The sequence below is a fragment of the Capra hircus genome, chromosome 23 (genome assembly GCF_001704415.2).
Source record: "Capra hircus breed San Clemente chromosome 23, ASM170441v1, whole genome shotgun sequence".
In the NCBI taxonomy this organism is placed as follows: Eukaryota; Metazoa; Chordata; class Mammalia; order Artiodactyla; family Bovidae; genus Capra; species Capra hircus.
In genome coordinates, this window is record NC_030830.1 from 18,416,337 (window position 1) to 18,437,386 (window position 21,050).

The 21,050-nt window shown below is 42.9% G+C and overlaps 6 non-coding genes across 6 annotated transcripts; 5 read left to right on the plus strand and 1 right to left on the minus strand.

Annotated features, from left to right (window-relative positions):
* On the minus strand, positions 2,505-2,577 carry TRNAK-UUU. The gene has a single exon. It is a non-coding gene; the product is annotated as a tRNA-Lys (tRNA).
* Positions 3,379-3,450, plus strand: TRNAA-CGC. The gene has a single exon. It is a non-coding gene; the product is annotated as a tRNA-Ala (tRNA).
* Positions 3,907-3,980, plus strand: TRNAI-AAU. Its single transcript has one exon. It is a non-coding gene; the product is annotated as a tRNA-Ile (tRNA).
* Positions 5,120-5,191, plus strand: TRNAP-AGG. Its single transcript has one exon. It is a non-coding gene; the product is annotated as a tRNA-Pro (tRNA).
* TRNAK-CUU lies at positions 6,427-6,499 on the plus strand. The gene has a single exon. It is a non-coding gene; the product is annotated as a tRNA-Lys (tRNA).
* TRNAY-GUA lies at positions 20,449-20,539 on the plus strand. Its single transcript is given in 2 exon segments — positions 20,449-20,485; positions 20,504-20,539. It is a non-coding gene; the product is annotated as a tRNA-Tyr (tRNA).

The window sequence follows — 21,050 nt, forward strand, 5'->3', positions numbered from 1 at the left end:
TAGCCACATAGCCCTTCGTTGTAGCATCTGGATTAGCATCCAGGTAGACCTTTGTTGTTGGCACACACCTCAGCAGGGTTGGTGTTTTAGCCCACTAAGATCCAAGCTGCAAAATGGAAAAGTTCAAGTGGTTGACTTCTCTTTCTATCTCAAACTTCCCCCAAAGGCTGCACATAGAATCCTTGGACTCTCATCTAACTATACACACTGATATATTGGTAAGTCCTTCATCTTCTCAAGAAGTGTAGCAGCTCAACACTTGAAAATATTCAATTTTGTGACCACCCCCCTCACCACTTATCATGTTTAATTAAAGTTAGATGAAGTTTCGTTTCTTTTGAAAAAACTGTAAGCATTATTAAAAAACAAACAAAAATCTATGGGGTCACAGCCCAAATGCACTTTCTGCTGCTGCTGCTGCTGCTGCTGCTGCTGCTGCTAAGTCGCTTCAGTCGTGTCTGACTCTGTGTGACCCCATAGACGGCAGCCCACCAGGCTCTCCCGTCCCTGGGATTCTCCAGGCAAGAACACTGGAGTGGGTTGCCATTTCCTTCTCCAAATGCATTTTCTTAGAGACAGAAAAAGCTTTCATCTACAGTTGAGTGGCCTTATCAAAGTTTTAAGGTGGTAAGTGCTTAAAGGAGAAAGTTTTTTCTGTTACTCATCACAATAATAATGATAATCAGATTGGGTTACTTCTGTGGTATTTTTCTTGCTGCAAATGCTACACTCTGAGGACGGCCTCAAGGTTCTCACATTATGAGGCTGATATGCTGCCTACCATGCCAACAAGTCAACTGACAAGGAGTGATCTGTTTTTCTTTTCTAGACGTTTTATAAATTGTTTGATAATTGCAGTAGAAGCCTGGATTCTTAACCTCTGGACTGCCAGGGAAGTCTTTTATAATTTTTAATAGCAAGGTAAAATCTTATTTGTCTGTAATTTGCTGGATGCATTAGGATGAAATTTCCACTTTGGGGAATTACCAAAAGCCAAGTTATGCTTCTTCAGTAGTTCCTAACAGGGCAGAGATGGTGCCCCTGTGCTGAGGTGACCTGAGGCTTTGGGGTCTCTAGAAGAGAGAACTTGGATTTAGAGGAAAAGTCAGTGCAAGCAGATTACTCAGAGTGTAATAGGAAAGAATAAGTTACTTTCACCTTTGTATTCTGTTGCTTTTGCTACAAGTTAGTCACTAAAGGGATGTTGGCTATTAGCTTAAATTATAGGCAAGAGCTCATTTCTGGGAACCCTGCCTCCCATGTAATGAATGTTAAACTAAAATACCTTTGTTTAGCTCACAGGACACCTGACTAGGCCCTCCCGTGAATGGTTGCAGGAAGGAAGAAATTAATATACCCCAGAACCAGGACTTTGCCACCTCCCCTTTTAGTATAAAACAAACCTGATTTCTAACTCAGAGAAGATGGTTCTTTGGGACACTAGTCCACCATCTTCTGTCTGCTGACGCTGAATAATGTTGCTATTTCTTGCCCCAGAAACTAGTTTCTCAACTTATTGGTCTGTCATTCTGCAAGCCAGAGAAGGCAATGGCACCCCACTCCAGTACTCTTGCCTGGAAAATCCCATGGACGGAGGAGCCTGGTAGGCTGCAGTCCACGGGGTCTCGAAGAGTCGGACACGACTGAGCAACTTCACTTTCACTTTTCACTTTCATGCATTGGAGAAGGAAATGGCAACCCACTCCAGTGTTCTTGCCTGGAGAATCCCAGGGACGGGGGAGCCTAGTGGGCTGCCGTCTATGGGGTCGCACAGAGTCCGACACAACTGAAGCGACTTAGCAGCAGCAGCAGCCTGGTCTCGGTAACAAGCGCAGTACCTATTATTCTGTACTGTATGTTACATTTCTTTTTTTTTTTTTTAATCACCCTACAGCCCAGTGATTCCAAATGAGGGTGATACAAAATGAATTTAAGGATGGGTATCACCCAGCATTTTTGAGACTAACGTAGAATCCAAAATAGAATGTAATACATGTGGTAAGTGGTAATTCAGGCAAATTTTTGTTCCTGTTACACATGAGTGTAGGGGTCCAGATGTAAACTAAAGTACAAATTGATCATGGCCAAAGAAGTTGGAAAGCTCTGTCCCTGGACCATGAGTTCTGAGTATGGTACCACTTCCTCTGTACAGTTTACCTGGGCATCCTCAAAGTGAGCGCTGAGCAGAGTTCGTCAGTGTAGGGAAGAGAGAGCAGTTCCGCACATTGGTTGCTTTTCAAGAAAGAGTTGGCCTTTGATAAATTGTGACCAGTGAAATTTTTAATTGTGTTCCAGAATCTAGGTGAAATATTCTGTGCTCTGACTTCTGGCTAAAAGGCCCTTCTACAGTCTGAAAATATCCTGGGTTATGATAACTATGCCATGCTCATAATCCCTTCCTGGTTTTTTTTTAGGGAAATCAGTCTATGATTTGAGCTTACTTTTCTTTCCGTTAGTGTTTTGGTGGATAAACGTGTAAGAAGAGGGGAGAAGAAAAGCAAAGCCGCCCGAACAGGGACTTGAACCCTGGACCCTCAGATTAAAAGTCTGATGCTCTACCGACTGAGCTATCCGGGCTCACACAAGTAAAAACTAATACATTAACTATAGTCAATTTATGTATGCATTCAGATAACCCATTTAAGACAGTTCGACTGTGATTCCGGTTTAGAGATGGCTCTTCGGAAACTGCTTGACATAGAAACTGAGCCACAGTCTTCTTTTAGGCCGAGATACAACCATATTACATTAATTATAATGTCTCCCCAGTTCTTTCTCACTCTCTAGTATAGATAAACGCTGTATGTATAAATAAGCACTATATCTCTATGTTGCATATAGAGATATATACGATAGTAATATACAGAATTCAGCGCAGTCAAAAACTGCAGAATGTTGGCCTTTAGTTCCTAAGTTTCCCAGAGAAATAAGTCAAATATTCTATATCTGGGCCCAAAGTACTTTCAAAAGGAAGTCAATCCAAAGCTGATAATTTTAAGGGGTAATTAAATCATCTTTCGGTCGCACTTTGGACACCTGAATGTCGGTCGAGGGACTGAGGGAGCGATATGATTTTGTAATTCAGCGATCTTTGAAGAAGAAGAAAAAAAAAGCAGCAGCAGCAGCTTTAAAAGGACAGTCCCACTCTTTTTCCCTCGTCAGATATCCTTTGGTCTCTACGTTAAGTGCTTGACAGGGGTGCAGTCACTGTAAAGCTTTCTCCACTCGGGATGCAGATGAATGTTGCACCATTAACCATTTCAAGATTCCACTGAAAACGCAAAGAAGAATTTAACTTAAGCATTCAGAAAATCTACAGAGGAGAAAAAATCCAATTCAAAGTATTGGGAAGAACTGCAAACAGTTACTTTAGGGGTCGGGGATGTAGCTCAGTGGTAGAGCGCATGCTTCGCATGTATGAGGCCCCGGGTTCGATCCCCGGCATCTCCAGGTCCTTTTACGTAAGTGACCAGAAATCATACCTTAAAAACATCTGTGAATACGTTGTATCTAAGCCTAATTTTCTATGATTCCCTTTTAGCCGCGAAGTATAGAACTGTATGTGTAGAGAGGGAAGCAGGATAACCTTGAGGTATTTTAGGATATTTTTATCTGAAATTGAAAACGCAGCAAAACACACCCAGCGTACATATGGCCGAAGAGGAACAACCTGGAAACTTGGAACGGTTCCTGGTCCGGAAACACTGAAAGGGGAGGAGAGGCTATTGTTGCTGAGTTATGGTACTGAAAAAGTAGGACAAATGGGAAAAGAACGAAGTCTTCTTTGGTGTAGGTAAATCCAGTGGCTCAGATACATCATTCTATTCATAATAGCAAAACAAACAAAAATAGCAAGAATCGAAACAGTTTCTTATTAAAGCTTGGAAGAACCGTTTGCTCCCAGCTGGCCGGTTAGCTCAGTTGGTTAGAGCGTGGTGCTAATAACGCCAAGGTCGCGGGTTCGATCCCCGTACGGGCCATAGTAAACTTTTAACTCTGTAGTGTAGTCTTGACTACTTTCCAACTCAGAGACTCACCCATGAGACAACCTGCTGCATGATTTTGCCACAAGACCAAACCATCCGAGGGAGTCCGGGCCACCTGTCTTTTCGGTAAGTCAGAGTGCTCGAAGTTTTGCCCTAGAGAAACAGAAAAGCAGCAGGACACCGTGAATGTGTGTGTGTGTGTGTGTGTGTGTGTGTGTGTGTGTGTGTGTAAAATTCCATGGATAGAAGAGCAGGCACTTTAGGAATTACTAAATTCATTAGAAGGAAAAACTGTCACTAGAAAACACTGTCCTCAAAATAGTCTGAAAACATATTGAGATGCAGGGCAAGTGTGAATGATCTCTGATTGCTCATTTGAGGATTCCTACTTGACTAGATCATCTCTCATCTGAAGGGAGGATTCTCACCTTGAGAACAGTTTTCTTCCTACTTTGAATTTTGTCGCTTTTGTTTGTTTTTTAAGTAAGAAACGACTAAGCCCTTTTCCAGAATCTGCCTTGCCGTCTGTCACCAACCATTCAGTCCAGGTTGATCGACATCAGTTGCCCCTCTGTTCGATCCACCCCTTGATGTTAACACCTCCTCAATCAGTCTCGTTTTCCAATAAAATCGACTTTCAGGACCCTAATTACGTATCCTCTCGTTCCTTGAACAACGAATTTTCTTTCTTTATTCACCACCTCAGAGCTTTATATCCCGGGGAGTGAATTTCCACTATTTTCGTCGAAAATACTAAGATATGTCAATCTCGTCCAAAATGCAGCTTATTGGGCCTCACCCCGCAGGGACTTTGACTCAGTAGATTTGAAGAAGACTACAAGTTTCTGCATTTTAAGTAAACGTCACGGTTGTTTCTTACAAAGGATGGATCAGCGACTTTTGAGAAATAGGCTTTATACAAACCAAGCTTCGAAGAACTGGGCTGCGAAATCCAGGGAAGTTCTGAGCTAAGTCGATTTGTTTTTGAAACTAGGAAGAGAGGGTAGAAGGCAAAGAGAAACAGTGGGGTAAATGTAGTTTATAGTTATGTACATCTACAAATGAAACTGAACACAGATGAAAAGCGAGAAGCTAAATATTTAATCCGTTTAAAAAAGGTTACTTCGGCGGGTGGCTCGTTGGTCTAGGGGTATGATTCTCGCTTAGGGTGCGAGAGGTCCCGGGTTCAAATCCCGGACGAGCCCAGGTTTTGTCTACCCACGCTGTTAAATTTTTGTTACGTCAAACTCACCCACAAGAAACGGGTACATTTGCTGTTAAGTTAAACTGTTGTATTTTCATGTAGAAGTATGTAGGCTGTGTATGCACCTGATTCCAATAAATAACTTGATAATTAAGCGAAGCAAGTATTTCTAAGTTTCGGGTCTTATTCAATTTTCCAACAGCTATAAACTAACTCTTGCAAAGCCAAATATTTCTGGTTATTTTAGAAGTTCCAACTCCACGGTTGTGGCCATATGGAATGTATAGGAAGACAATGGTCACATCTCAATTCAATGTCATCCATCATTCATTCATCACATCAAAGAAATGGGTTCAAATGGAATAATCAAATATTTACCTATAGAGTTGTGAGGCTGGAAATTTTGTACAAGTTTTTTTCGGCTTTCCTTGTTGCGTTTTCCTGCATTATTTAGGAATAGGGGCTCTGCTTGTTTATGGAGAAGGGGCACTTTTTCCGTACTGCTGGAACGTACTGTTGGTATACTCTTTAAACAGATATTTGTTTAGCATATTACAATCAAAGAACTTTTGCAGTCTGTGCTAAACAAAATACACAAAAATCATTGGATTCTATATTACAGTGGTTGTCAAACATTTTATGTCAAAATACAGTTGCAACACCCCTTCCAACCTCCCTTTTCTATGGGTATAAACTTTGATTATGGAGAAGGACAACAAATGAACGAGCATAAGGGGCCTGAAAAGGAAGGAGAAAACCGCAGGGAGTTCCTTCAGGACCGCAGCTACACAGCGTGGCAAGAGGGGCCAGGGTTGACAGATGACAGAAACAGGAGAGGAACCTCTTAGCGGGTTACGGAGAAGGCCTTGTGCAGTTCTGGGTTCGAGGACCTGAGCCCTTTGGGCTTGTAACCAACCACTTTGTCAACCAGGCCAGAAACTCTAGGAGAACCAGAGTTGGGGATCACTCTTAGGACGTTCAGATTACTACTCTTGGATTCCAGAAACAGTTTGTGGTCTATCAGTACAGGTTGGTAAGAATGAAAGGAAGACGGAAAAGTGATTGGAATGGGCGCCAATAATATCTAATAATCCTTACATTCTGAGCCGTTTCATATCATCTAGCTTATATAACAAAAGCAGTCAAATAAAATCTAGAATCCTATAATCACCGTCGGTCCAGGAAGTCTATTCGACCTAGTCTCTTAATTCATTAAAGCAACCTTAATTACTAACCGCCCGGCTAGCTCAGTCGGTAGAGCATGAGACTCTTAATCTCAGGGTCGTGGGTTCGAGCCCCACGTTGGGCGAGAGGAACCTTTTTCTCAATCTTTTCTCTCCGCTAGATTTCCGCACCTTCCCAATCTCGGAAACGAAGTTCCCCACCGTTGCCACACATGAGAAACTAGATTCCCAAACTGTCCAATACTGAATTATGGAATCCTGGTGACCTGCTACGGTTTACTGGCTGTTGAACTATTCGGGCCAGCTTTCTGGCTCCGCGAAGTTAAGCCTCATCGCCCCCTGGCGGCAACACTTTTTTCTCCGGCCTCATTAGAGCTTTTGTTTTGATAAGAGATACGAAGTCTCTGGTAGGGCATTGGCTTTGTAGATTTAAATTTCTGGGATGATTCCCCATCAAAAACGATTTAGGATGCAAGGATGTTGGCAAAGGTCAACTGTGAGGGTGGAGAAGACAATCCAAACAACAGAAACCTTTTTGGGGGAAGAGGCAGTGATGTTACTGGAATTTTGAGAATAGTGATTCTAACTTTCTGGCTCAAGCAAGTGCCATTATGTAGCAAAGAGAGAGTTTCTATTACCACTACCGCATATGCCCTTTCAGCTCCTGATCACCCACACATAAACAGCACAATGGATCTCCTTATAGATGATAATGGGGGCTTCCCTGGTGGCTCATGGTAAAGAAACCTCCTGCCAATGAAGATGTGGAGTTGATCGCTGGGTTGGTCAACCCCTGGAGAAGGAACTGGCGGGATCCAGTCCCTGGGGTCAAAAGAGTAGGACACGACTTAGCCACTAAACAACAACAACACAACATAGATGAAAATCCAACCCACAACAGGTTGAAACTGCCTAGAAAGTAAAATCTAAAGATTTAAGCCTGGTTTTTAAAGTCCAAATTGCATTTCTGCTATTCTCTCTTGAATGGCAGGCAGTGTGGATAGTCGAGTTAGCTACCCTGGGTCTTGGCTACTGTGCCTGGGCTTTCTCTTTGTGGAGAGCAGGGGCTGCTCTCTCGATGCCGTGCGCGGGCTCCTCTCTTTGCGGAGCACAGGTTCCAGGGCTCGTGGGCTTCGTAATTGCAACCCTTGGGCTTCAGAGTGCAGGCTAGGTAGCTGTGGCGCTGGGCTCTGCGGAAAGTGGAATCTTCCCAGATCAGGGATCGAAACCCTGTTCCTGCTTTTGAATTGCATTTCAGTTCAGTTCAATTCAGTTGCTCAGTAGTGTCCGACTCTTGGCGACCCCATGAATCGCAGCACGCCAGGCCTCCCATTCTATCACCATCTCCCGGAGTTCACTCAGACTCACGTCCATCGAGTCCGTGATGCCATCCAGCCATCTCATCCTCAGTCATCCCCTTCTCCTCCTGCCCCCAATCCCTTCCAGCATCAGATCTTTTCCAATGAGTCAACTCTTCGCATGAGGTGGCCAAAGTACTGGAGTTTTAGCTTTAGCATCATTCCTTCCAAAGAAATCCCACGGCTGATCTCCTTCAGAATGGACTGGTTGGATCTCCTTGCAGTCCAAGGGACTCGCAAGAGTCTTCTCCAACACCACAGTTCAAAAGCATCAGTTCTTCGGCGCTCAGCCTTCTTCACAGTCCAACTCTCACATCCATACATGATCACAGGAAAAACCATAGCCTTGACTAGATGGACCTTAGTCGGCAAAGTAATGTCTTTGCTTTTGAATATGCTATCTAGGTTGGTCATAACTTTTCTTCCAAGGAGTAAGCGTCTTTTAATTTCATGGCTGCAGTCACCATCTGCAGTGATTTTGGAGCCCCCAAAAATGAAGTCTGACACTGTCTCCACTGTTTCCCCATCTATTTCCCATGAAGTGATGAGACCGGATGCCATGATCTTCATTTTCTGAATGTTGAGCTTTAGGCCAACTTTTTCCTCTCCTCTTTCACTTTCGTCAAGAGGCTTTTTAGCTCCTCTTCGCTTTCTGCCATAAGGGTGGTGTCATCTGCATATTGATATTTCTCCTGGCAATCTTGATTCCAGCTTGTGTTTCTTCCAGTCCAGCGTTTCTCATGATGTACTCTGCATAGAAGTTAAAGAAGCAGGATGACAATATATAGCCTTGACGTCCTCCTTTTCCTATTTGGAAACAGTCTGTTGTTCCATGTCCAGTTCTAACAGTTGCTTCCTGACATGCATACAGATTTCTCAAGAGGCAGGTCAGGTGGTCTGGTATTCCCATCTCTTTCAGAATTTTCCACAGTTTATTGTGATCCACACAGTCAAAGGCTTTGGCATAGTCAATAAAGCAGAAATAGTTGTTTTCCTGGAACTCTCTTGCTTTTTCCATGATCCAGCGGATGTTGGCATTTGATCTCTGGTTCCTCTGCCTTTTCTAAAACCAGCTTGAACATCAGGGAGTTCACGGTTCACGTATTGCTGAAGCCTGGCTTGGAGAATTTTGAGCATTACTTTACTAGCATGTGAGATGAGTGGAATTGTGCGGTAGTTTGAGCATTCTTTGGCATTGCCTTTCTTTGGGATTGCAATGAAAACTGACCTTTTCCAGCCCTGTGGCCACTGCTGAGTTTTCCAAATTTGCTGGATATTGAGTGCAGCACTTTCACAGCATCATCTTTCAGGCTTTGAAATAGCTCATTAAGAATTCCATCACCTCTACTAGCTTTGTTCGTAGTGATGCTTTCTAAGGTCCACTTGACTTCACGTTCCAAGATGTCTGGCTCTAGATTAGTGATCACATCATCATGACTATCTGGGTCATGAAGATCCTTTTTGTACAGTTCTTCCGTGTATTCTTATCACCTCTTCTTAATATCTTCTGCTTCTGTTAGGTCCATACCATTTCTGTCCTTTATTGAGCCCGTCTTTGCATGAAATGTTCCCTTGGTATCTCTAATTTTCTTGAAGAGATCTCTAGTCTTTCCCATTCTCTTGTTTTCCTCTATTTCTTTGCATTGATTGCTGAAGAAGGCTTTCTTATCTCTTCTTGCTATTCTTTGGAACTCTGCATTTATATGCCTATATCTTTCCTTTTCTCCTTTGCTTTTCACCTCTCTTCTCTTCACAGCTATTTGTAAGGCCTCCTCAGACAGCCATTTTGCTTTTTTGCATTTCTTTTCCATGGGGATGGTCTTGATCCCTGTCTCCTGCACAATGTCACTAACTGCATTCCATAATTCATCAGGCACTCTATCTATCAGATCTAGGCCCTTAAATCTATTTCTTACTTCTACTGTATAATCATAAGGGATTTGATTTAGGTCATACCTGAATGGTCTAGCAGTTTTCCCTACTTTCTTCAATTTAAGTCTAAATTTGGCAATAAGGAGTTCATGATCTGAGCCACAGTCAGCTCCTAGTCTTGTTTTTGTTGACTGTATAGAGCTTCTCCATCTTTGGCTGCAAAGAATACTATCAATCTGATTTCGGTGTTGACCATCTGGCGATGTCCATGTGTCGAGTCTTCTCTTGTGTTGTTGGAAGAGGGTGTTTGCTATGACCATTTCACCACCCGGGGAAATTTCCCTAGTGTGTTTTTAATTGCTTTCAAATTTCGGAAGGCAAAATTCGTGCAAAGTTTGCCTAGTGTATATTAGAACAAAAGGAGTTAGATGTTAACATTATATATGTCGCTTTGAAAACCTGGTAATTTTAACTGTACCTACCTATTGAGATCAATGGAGAAGGAAACGGCAACCCACTCCAGTGTTCTTGCCTGGAGAATCCTAGGGACAGGGGAGCCTGGTGGGCTGCCATCTATGGGGTCGCACAGAGTCGGACACGATTGAAGTGACTTAGCAGTAGCATTGAGATCAAAAGGCCCAGAACTTTTGATTATTGTATTGAAAGAGTGCCCACTTCTGAGCACACTGGAGACATGACTGTTTACCACTCTCCAACCTTTCCCATCCAAATCTTGCTTTTCTCTTTACTCAGGAACCTGAATATTGTTATTAAGATATCCAATGTTTAAAGTTTGTATTTCACCTATTTAAATCAATAGCACCTATGGTTAGGCATATGGAATCACGTTTTAAAATAAGTTAACACCCTACAATTTGGAAGTATTGTCGATATAAACACAGTGAAACTGAGAATCATTGAAAATGGATGGACAAGCAGCAGCTTTCCTAGAAAGCAACTGTTTTCCAGTCTCCTTTAAAGACAGGAAGTCTTTCAAATCAATTGATGAACATATTTTTATTAAGCATCTTTTCCAAGTTGGATAGCTATTACAAAATTAAGGTGGTTGGAGTGACTTTTAAAAAATAGGCAACAGCGACAGAAATAGAGTTAAAAAATTACCAGTATTTATCAGCTAAAATCAAGGGAACTGAGATTCTGCTTCTGATTCATATGAACATTTTATTTACTAGAGAGAACACTCATTGAACATTTAGAGACCACATGTTGTGGATATGAAACCCTAAGTCTTATTGTAAAGCCTGATTTCCCTTTGTTCACTCAGCTGCCTCTGCTTAATATTTTGGTTTCCTGGTATGATAAAAACTATAAAGGGATGTCCTACACAGAGGAAAAAATATTACTGGTGTTAATAAGTCATATGTCCTGTTGTCAATTACCTTAATGGATTTCTGGTATATAAACAATTTTTTGTGTTTCTTAGAACAGATTGCCTTTTCCCAGGCTTATGGCCATTGGGCTATCTTGTTAAAATTGAGTTAACCTACTTAAAAAGTGAATTTCTGAACCCAAGTACCATGTAAACATCTCCAAGGCCAAGACTATCCCTGAGCTTGGTCCAGAACATAAACTAACCTAACTCCTTACACCTAACAATTCAACTGCAAAGGAAGGTGGTTAAAAAGAGCATAAGTTCCTGCTGGTTTCTTACTCTACTTGGACTGCCAAAACAAAATACCACAGACTGGGTAGCTTAAATTTAAAAAATTTAATTTTCTTGCGGTTCTGGAGGCTGAGAAGTATAAGATTAAGGCACTAGCTGATTCAATTACTGGTGGGCACTCTCTTCTGGGCTTATAAAGGGCTGTCTTCTTGCTGTGTCGTCAAAGGCAGAAACAGGGAATGAGCTTCCCGAATGTCTCTTCTTTCAAGAACACCAATCCGACTTTAATTACTTCTTTATTCCAAATACAGCCACACTGTATTTCTCAAAAGAGAAAAAACACATTATGACATCTTGGAATTCAGGAATTTGATACATAGTAAGCTCTCACATACTTGTTGAAGAATAATTTAGTTGCATCACCTTTAGAATACTTAACACAATCTTTTATACATATAACATTGTTTAATAAACCCCATCTATCAAAATAACTAAAAAGAAAAAAAAGAAAAAAACTTAAGTGGCTTTTTCTTAGGACAGATAATCTGAAAGCAGAGTCCAGACTTTCTGTTCATGACTACAGTTTAACTGATCCTGGATTGAACCAGATATCAAAGAACAGCCAGAGGTCAGTAATTTAAGAAGCTGCCTACAAGAACATGTTAGCCTACAGTTAGATCTGACCTTGGGAGGACAGTCTCTGGAAGAAAAGTAAGGTCAGACACAAACACAATTTTGTGAATAATCCACAGGTCTACAATTTCGTTCTTCTCCAGAGACTCCCATGAGCAGGATGAATCGAGATGTTTTTTGGTACCACCTTGGTGTTTTCTACAGAGTATGTTGCACCTGCATATATCAAGTCTCATCAACTCATTCGCTAGTCAATTTTGCTCAGGGTTCCTGTGGGGAAATTAGAAGTGGGCCTCAAGTCCAGTGGAGCCCCTGGTCCTCTTCATTCATCAATATTCCTCTCTTTCAACCATCTGAGTGGCTCCTATCTTTTATTGTTTTCCTTCTTAGTTTTTAGCCTAGAGCAATCTTTTTTCCAATTCCTTTTTTCCTTATAGTAAGAGCATCTTTCCTCTCTCATTTGTGGCTTACCTCTCTTCTAGTTACTTTCCTTCCAGGAATCCAGGGCCCCTGCCAGCTGTTTTGCATCTTTTTTTCTCTGTCGTTGTTCCCTGTTATTGAAAACTTTAAAAGCCACATCTGCTAACTGAGAAGGGTAAATTCCAAATGCAGCATCTAACTTTTGTAACATTCTACTTATATCTGATGCACTTTGCCCAATGAAGGTCTTGTTTACCATCATATTCTCAGGGGCCGTAGGGTCTCTATCAGTGTAGTGCCCATAAGCTTGATAAATTCTTTCTAGAAACTCTAATGGGATCCTCACTGAGCTTTTTGGTATCTCCAGAATTTTGTTTAAGCTCTTTTGCTTAGCTACCTGCTAAGATGCACTTTCTGTAATGCTCTAGATGTGGCATGTCTCTGTTTTTAGGATCCCAGTGAGGCTCACTGGTAGGAACTGCCTGATTTGCTTCCGGAGTTCCATCTAGGTCCACTAGATGAAGCTGACGTGCTTCCTCTCTAGCTATGTCAATGACCATCCTCCTTCTAATCTCAGTCACCATCAAATTCATAAGGGTGTGAATGTCTACCTGAGAGTGACGGTGAATGGCAAAGACAGAAGTGAAAAGTTGTCAGGCGCTGTGAGTCCTCTCAGGAAAGGGGGTTATGGTTTTTCCCGTTAAATCTGAAGTTGAGAATGGATTGTGCATCCATAGACATCCGGTTGGCCTTTTGTCTTAAAGCCTCCTATGGAATATCCGCTCAAGAGACTTTGCCCCATTTTGAAAGTGGCTCTCGGTTCAAATTGAGTGCCCTGTAGGGCCTTAGGTGGTTAAATCTGAAGTTGAGAATGGATTGTGCATCTATAGACATCCGGTTGGCCTTTTGCTTTAAAGCCTCCTATGGAATATCCGCTCAGAAGACCTAGCCCCGTTTTAAAAGTGGCTCCCGGTTCAAACTGAGTGCCCTGTAGGGCCTTAGATGGTGATACGAAACTAAGTGCCTGTGCCCCAGGGATTAACATAGAAACTTCTAATCATTCCCCATAAGTAGGGAAAAGATGAAGATGAGAAAGGAGTAGGTCCGCGGCATGGGAGCAATCTGAACAGCTACCTGGTCAGGAAGGGGAGCCATATTGGCCAGAGTGGGATTTAAGGTGTGACATAATATGCCCTCACTCTCATTTTCTCCCGCTCCCTTTCATACAACAGATTTTCTCTTGGGTTTCCTTTCAGACTGCTATGCTGTAGGCTGGCAGTCATCTGACTTCTTTTCCTCTTGATGTAATAGCATAAATGCTGTGCATAGGGAATCTCACCCTTTCCCCTTGCCCTTGTACAAAACAATTCCAATTGCAAGACTGTATAGTGACTGAGTGAGCCCTTCAGGTGTCATCGCTTTTTTGATCCTAATATATGTTGGAGCCACACATTGTCATAATAGAATATCATCTCTTTCTTAGTCATAGACTCACAGCTTTATTTTGCCCACTTATGTAAGATAACCGCCCAAAAGACTTTCCTTAGGGACAGATGGAGTATTTCCCATATTTAAAAGTTCAAGAACAACAAAGCACCAAAAGCACAAACAAAATCCCAACACTAAAAGCACACATTCCAACAAGAATGAACAGAGTAGAAGGAAACAAACGGTTTCAAGTCGGGTAGAGTCCAACAAGTGCCCTCTCCAACAGGGTATCTCAAAGGCAAAACAAATTGGCTGGCCTGGTGGAGGAAAACCCCAAATGTGTGGGGGAGGGTGTTCCCTGTTGTCCACCGAGGGCGACTCACGCTGCTGGATGGTCAAGTTCTTCAGTTCCTAGAAGTCTGTGGATTCCTTGCTGCAAGCATTTGGTGCCGCTTCAGGGGATTTTGAAGGGGAAGATTCTCAGAACAAGTGGTGCCTGTAGCTGCGAGGGCCTTACCCTAAAATTGTGCAACCTGCCTGCTGGCCTCTAGCAGCAAAGCCCTGACTGGCATCGCTAAAGTTTGTGATCAAGTCCGAACTCCTACTTCCCGTCCCACACAGGTCAATCCACACAGAGATGAGGTTTTGGGGAAAGGAATAGCGACTTTATCCACAAAGCCAACCAACTGCAGAAGACGGTGGTCAAATGGCCTCAAGAACCCTGTAGTCTGGCTTGGACAAAGAGGGGAAGGTGAAGCAATAAAGTTAAAATAAACAAACAAAACCAGTAAGTTGTTGCAAATATTTTCTTGTTCTCACCAGACTCTGGAGGAGATATGATAATCTCTTCTTTCCAACATCCATTCACAGGGGCGGCTGGGTCAGGGCGTTTCTCTGGAAGCTAAACAAAGGTATTTTTTCACCTTAAGCCCTCAGGCCTGGGAGGCACGGTTCCTGGAGAAAGGCTTTTATGTATATTTTAATCCTTAGACAACACCCCTTTAGTGATAAATTTACAATGAAGCTGAGTGAAGTCCGACTCTCTGCGACCCCGTGGACCGTAGCCTACCAGGCTCCTCTGTCCATGGGATTCTAATAGAATGCAAAGGTTAAAGTGTTTAGTCACTAAGTCTTGTCTGAGTCTTTTGTGATCTCTTGGAATGTAATGCTTCAGGCTTTTATGTCCTTGGGATTTCCTAGGTAAGAATACTGGAATGGGTTACCATTTTCTTCTCCAGGGCGTCCTCGCCATCCAGGGATTTAACCCATGGTCTCCTGGTTTGGCTGGTGGATTCTTTACCATTGAGGAATGTGGGTTCAAAGGTTAAAGTAAAGGATATATGTTTAAAATGGTGTCAGATTTCTTCTTTCCTGTTATGGTAAGATTCAAAATTTGTCTCCCACCTGCATCTAAGAATACTTACAAAGGTGAAAAAGAAAGGAACTCCAAAACTTTCCTGCTTCTTAACACTTGCACATTGTTATACTTTATTGTGTAAATATATGGAAAAGAAGGCTAGGTTTGTTGCAGGGAAGAGCCAGTTCTGACTCTTTTTGGAACTGTTTCTTTGACTTGATTTGTGTTGCTTTTGTTATTATAATCATATATAACGGCCTGCCTCAGAGAACCCTGCCCCTGTGCCTGACTGTCAAACTCAGGTGCCTTTGTTCAGCTCACAGAGAAATAATCTGATGCTGCCTGCTTGTGAATGGCTGCAAGAAAGAAATGAACACATCCCTTCCACAAGGTGGCCATTCCAAGAGATGTTTTGTAAGACTGATGGCCCTTTTTACTTTACTTCCTCAACACCCCCCCCACCATCTCTGTTCTAGAAAAGAATGTGGCATCCAGACCCAGATAAGATGGTTCTTTTGAAGTATTAATCTGCCACCTTCTCCGTCAGCTAACTTTCAGAATAAAATCCTATTCTTTGCCTCAACACATTGTCTCTCGGTTAATTGGTCTGCTGTGCAGGGAGTAGAGCGAGTTCGAACTCAGTAACGTATGTCTCAATTACAAATTGGCACTTGCCACGGGTGCTTGCCATCTAACTCTACAAGGATTAAATCATGTGCTGCTGCAGCTGCTGACCTTCAACACCCCCTGAAAGGAGTTCAGGGTGGAGTGCAGAAATGAGGCAGTCTGTGCTCCAGGAAAACTGGTAGGACAGGTCTTCCAACAGTTAGATATTATTAGGAGGTGATTTTATGAACCCAATTCTAGTATCTCCTCAAATCTCGAACAGCACTAAAATCCTTCACGGTGATGACTGCTCTTCATGACTAACAGAAGCTTCACGAGACTGAGAAACTTTCTGTAAAAAAAGAATCTGAACTTGATTGCATGTACTTCACCATTACCAAAATCATATATATACTGACAGTCTCCCCTAACTCTTTGGAGCAGTTTCTCAGAGCTATCTCAGGCTGCAGTCCTCATTTTGTGTCAAATAAAACAACTTGCAACTCTCATGTGCATTTTTTTCTAAGTGAACATATGGAAGAACCAGATGTGATTCTTGACCTACAAAAATTCAAGTTATTCACATACATACACACACTTCTCAGAATCTCTCAAATCTACTACTTCTTGTTTCCTGAATCTTCTGTATTGTAATGTGGAGTGGTAGAAAAGGAAGGAAGGAATGGATACTTTTTGTATACACTTTTACAAAATAGATAGTACTAAGTATATCTATAAAATAGGATAGCTTATTCAGTCAGTTGGGGCTGGGGAGGAGATAAAATTTCATATTTAAACCATTCAGAATACCCCTCTCAAAACAGATGTTTCAGTTTTATGAAGACTTGAGGGAGTAAATGATCAGATTAAGTGATTCAGTTCAGTTCAGTTCAGTCGCTCAGTCGTGTCCAACTCTTCCATGAATCGCAGCACGCCAGGCCTCCCTGTCCATCACCATCTCCCGGAGTTCACTCAGACTCACGTCCACCCAGTCAGTGATGCCATCCAGCCATCTCAGCCTCGGTCGTCCCCTTCTCCTCCTGCCCCCAATCCCTTCCAGCATCAGAATCTTTTCCAATGAGTCAACTCTTCACATGAGGTGGCCAAAGTACTGGAGTTTTAGCTTTAGCATCATTCCTTCCAAAGAAATCCCAGGGCTGATCTTCAGAATGGACTGGTTGGATCTCCTTGCAGTCCAAGGGACTCGCAAGAGTCTTCTCCAACACCACAGTTCAAAAGCATCAATTCTTCAGCGCTCAGCCTTCTTCACAGTCCAACTCTCACATCCATACATGACCACAGGAAAAACCATAGCCTTGACTAGACTGACCTTAGTCGGCAAAGTAATGTCTCTGCTTTTGAATATGCTATCTAGGTTGGTCATAACTTTTCTTCCAAGGAGTAAGCGTCTTTTAATTTCATGGCTGCCGTCACCATCTGCAGTGATTTTGGAGCCCCCCAAAATGAAGTCTGACACTGTTTCCACTGTTTCCCCATCTATTTCCCATGAAGTGATGAGACCGGATGCCATGATCTTCATTTTCTGAATGTTGAGCTTTAGGCCAACTTTTTCACTCTCCTCTTTCACTTTCGTCAAGAGGCTTTTTAGTTCCTCTTCACTTTCTGCCATAAGGGTGGTGTCATCTGCATATCTGAGGTTATTGGTATTTCCCCCAGCAATCCTGATTCCAGATTGTGTTTCTTCCAGTCCAGCGTTAGCAACTTGCTTTTAAATGTTTTGTGGAAAGTTTTACTTTCGCTTTAGGTTAGAAGGATTCGTTAACAAAACAAACCATTTGTTACACACAAATAAACAATTTGAATTTATAACAAAGATCATTTGACTTAATTCTTAAAAGAAATAGAAACAATAGAGAGAAGTAACAGCATATATATCATCAAAAGGGGATGACCTACATCCACACTTGGACAGCACTGGGAAGTCCCAAATGATAGCAATCTGGAGTCCAGTTGGGAAAGGGTCCCAGGCGATGTGTCCGTCTCACCCGTGAGACTTCAAATAGCAGCTTTGGAGGCTCCCACTTGCCAACAAAGGTTCATGGTTTTTCCAGTAGTCATGTATGGGTGTGAGAGCTGGACTATAAAGAAAGCTGAGCACAAAAGAATTGATGCTTTTGAGCTATGATGTTGGAGAAGACTCTTGAGAGTCCCTTGGACTGCAAGGAGATACAACCAGTCCATCCTAAAGGAAATCAATCCTGAATCTTCACTGGAAGGACTGATGCCGAAGTTGAAGCTCCAATACTTTGGCCACCTGATGCGAAGAACTGACTCATGTGTCAGGGTAGTGTGTAATTTCCTTGGTTCTATCTCAAAGGCAACCAAGATTTGACAGGGTGGACCAGTGTTTCAGCTCAGTTACAACTAAGTTTTATTTCGGGAGCAAATTACAATACACTCTTGAGGCGTGACAGCGGGCCTACCCCAAAGGAGAGATCTCAATGCGTCTTGGCTTCCTCTTTTTATAAGTTTTGTCTCCTTCCCCCTGAGCCTGCCCTGTGTAAATTGGGCTAGCCAAGAGGGCTGTTTGTTTCACCAGAGGTTCTCACTTCGGTCCACAGATTTTGTTTCATTTTTGCAGGCTTTTTCCTTTGTCTTCTAGCCACCACCATTTTGGACTCCTTTTTCCTACTCTAACTACCTAACATTTGGAGAAAACCTTGATGCTGGGAAAGATATAAGGCGGGAGAAGAAGGGGACGACAGAAGATGAGATGGTTGGATGGCATCACCTATTCGATGGACATGAGTTTGAGCAAGCTCTGGGAGTTGGTGATGGACAGGGAAGCCTGGTGTCTTCGGCTTCCAGGGTCTTCCAGTGTCTCCTGGGCTGCAGTCCATGGGGTCATAGAGTCGGACATGACTGAGCGACAGAACTGAACTGAATTTATAATCCCAGGCTGCAAAAAAGCAGCTCTGGTTTTACTTTTACATTATTACAGTGCTTTTTGTTTTATCTTGCCAGTCATAGGTTAAACCCCAGGCACGGTTGACCAGACCTCCAGGGGCTTGAGGATTTCAAGACCTGCTCCCTTTCTTATCTACAGTGTTCTCTGACTTGCTGTGCTTGCAGGCAGGCTCGGAATCCTGGCAAAGTCCAGGCAGGTTAGAAACTATTCAGAGGCCTGCTATTCTGCTTCTGAAGCTTGAGTAAGACTGCCTCTATTTAAATTTCCTGAACACCTATTCAGACAAAACTTATAAAAAGAGGAAGCCAAGACGCATTGAGGTCTCTCCTTTGGGGTAGGCCCGCTGTCACGCCTCAAGAGTGTATTGTAATTTGTTCCCCAAATAAAACTTAGTTGTAACTGAGCTGAAGGAAATGGCAACCCACTCCAGTATTCTTGCCTGGAAAATTCCATGGACAGAGAAGCCTGGTAGTCTACAGTCCATGGGGTCGCAAAGAGTCGGACATGACTGAGCAACTCACTTCATTTCAACACCTATTCAGAAACAGGCAAACAAAAAGCAAATATTTGTGCCATGGAAGAGTGAACGCTAGTCTCAGTGTTCTACTTGCACAAGGGGTTCGTTTGTCCAATGTGCATGGCTCCACCGTATAGTTGCAGGAAGGGGGATCCCTTCCAGGGCCCAAAATTGGGCTGTTAGTTTGTTGCAGGAAGGGGGACTCCTTCCAGGGCCCGAAATTGAGCTCTTGTCTAACACTAGGAAATGAATTGTCCAAGGAGACACATGTGCTGACAAAGCAAGAGATTTTATTGGGAAAGGGCGCCTGGGCGCAGAGCAAGAGGTTAAGGGAAACCAGGAGAACTGCTCTGTCACATGGCTTGCAGTGTCGGGTTTTATGGTGATGGGATTAGTTTCTGGGTTGTCTCAGAGTCCTTCCGAGTGGTGCACGCATTGTTCAGCATGCCAGAGAGGTGGGTTCCAGGAGGTGGTCGGATATGTGGTGTCTCTTTTTGACCTTTCCCAAACTCTCCGGTTGGTGGAGGCTTATTAGTTGTGTTCTTTATCAGAACCTCCTGTCATAAAACAACTCATGCAAATGGTTACTATGGTGCCTGGCCAGGGTGGGCGGTTTTAATTAGTGTGCTTTCCCTAACAGTATGACAATGTAAAGATCTTTAGAGGAACGTAGAGATCAAAGCAGATTCCTCATGTTGGTTGCCACCTCAAGTGGATTTCATTTAGGAGAGAGTAATAGCCATTTTGAGGTTCAGACTGCCACAGAAAATTAGACTAGACTCATACTTTGCAAAATTAACTAGTATTTGAATGACAGTACTTTCTACTTTAAGTTAGCTTTAAAATATTATTTTAGCTCCGCATGGACAGATTGTTTTTTGAGTTTAGAATTAGTATGATAGTCTGGTTTATCTACAGGGACTAATGTCGATTAAAGAAGTCTTAGTGTGGTTTGAAGAGTTTAACCCGGTACTTGTTTTCTTCCTCCTGCTCCTTCTATTAATTATCTGTTAAAGTACTTCAAATTCTAAGACTGATTATTTAAATTCATTCATCACAGTAAAAGACAATCGTTGCTAAATTTTTGTTAGCTCCTCATGCATCGTTGTTTTATTTTCTTTTTGCAAACCAGTGGATGCTACCGTTTTCACCTTGGCCCAGGGTAGTCGCCCTGTGAAGGAGTGCTAGGTTATTTTTAAAAAGAAAGAAAACGTAGAGGCGACCAGAGCGTATTTATCAACAGCATGGGTGAACAAAACAACAAGCGCCAATGGTCTCCTAACCTTACACAGCGATGGCATCCTCTGCGGGTTAGCCACGGAACGTAATTCCTTCGATAGCTCAGTTGGTAGAGCGGAGGACTGTAGCGTAAACAGACCATAGGCATCCTTAGGTCGCTGGTTCGAATCCGGCTCGAAGGAGTTCACATTTTGTGTGGTTTTAAATTAAATCCCCCACTTTAAGGCCTTTATCAGTTATATGAATACTTGCTGTGCATGTGTTGAAGACTCAACTGTGCGCAGGGAATATGTTTCTTTAAACTATTGTTCTCCGTAACAATTTCTAACACGCACGATCACACTTCAGCACCATAGTTCATTAAGGGCCGGTGCCGCAGAGAAGTCCGGAACTCCGACCAGGGGATCAGAGTTGGGCCCGTTTTCAGCAAAGGTGGTGGTGGTCTAGTGGCTAAGTCACGTCCTACTCTTTTGCGACCCCAGGGACTGTGGACCGCCAGGCTCCTCTGTCCACGGGATTTCCTAGACAAGAATGCTGGAGTGGGTTGCCATTTCCTTCTCCAGGGGGTCTTCCCGACCCAGGAATCAAGGAATCCGGGGACAAGTCTTCGCCACACTCCTGGGGATCCGAAGACCCGGGCGGGAAGGATCCGGGGGGAAGGGCGGCCTGCTGGAACAACGCTCACCAATGGTT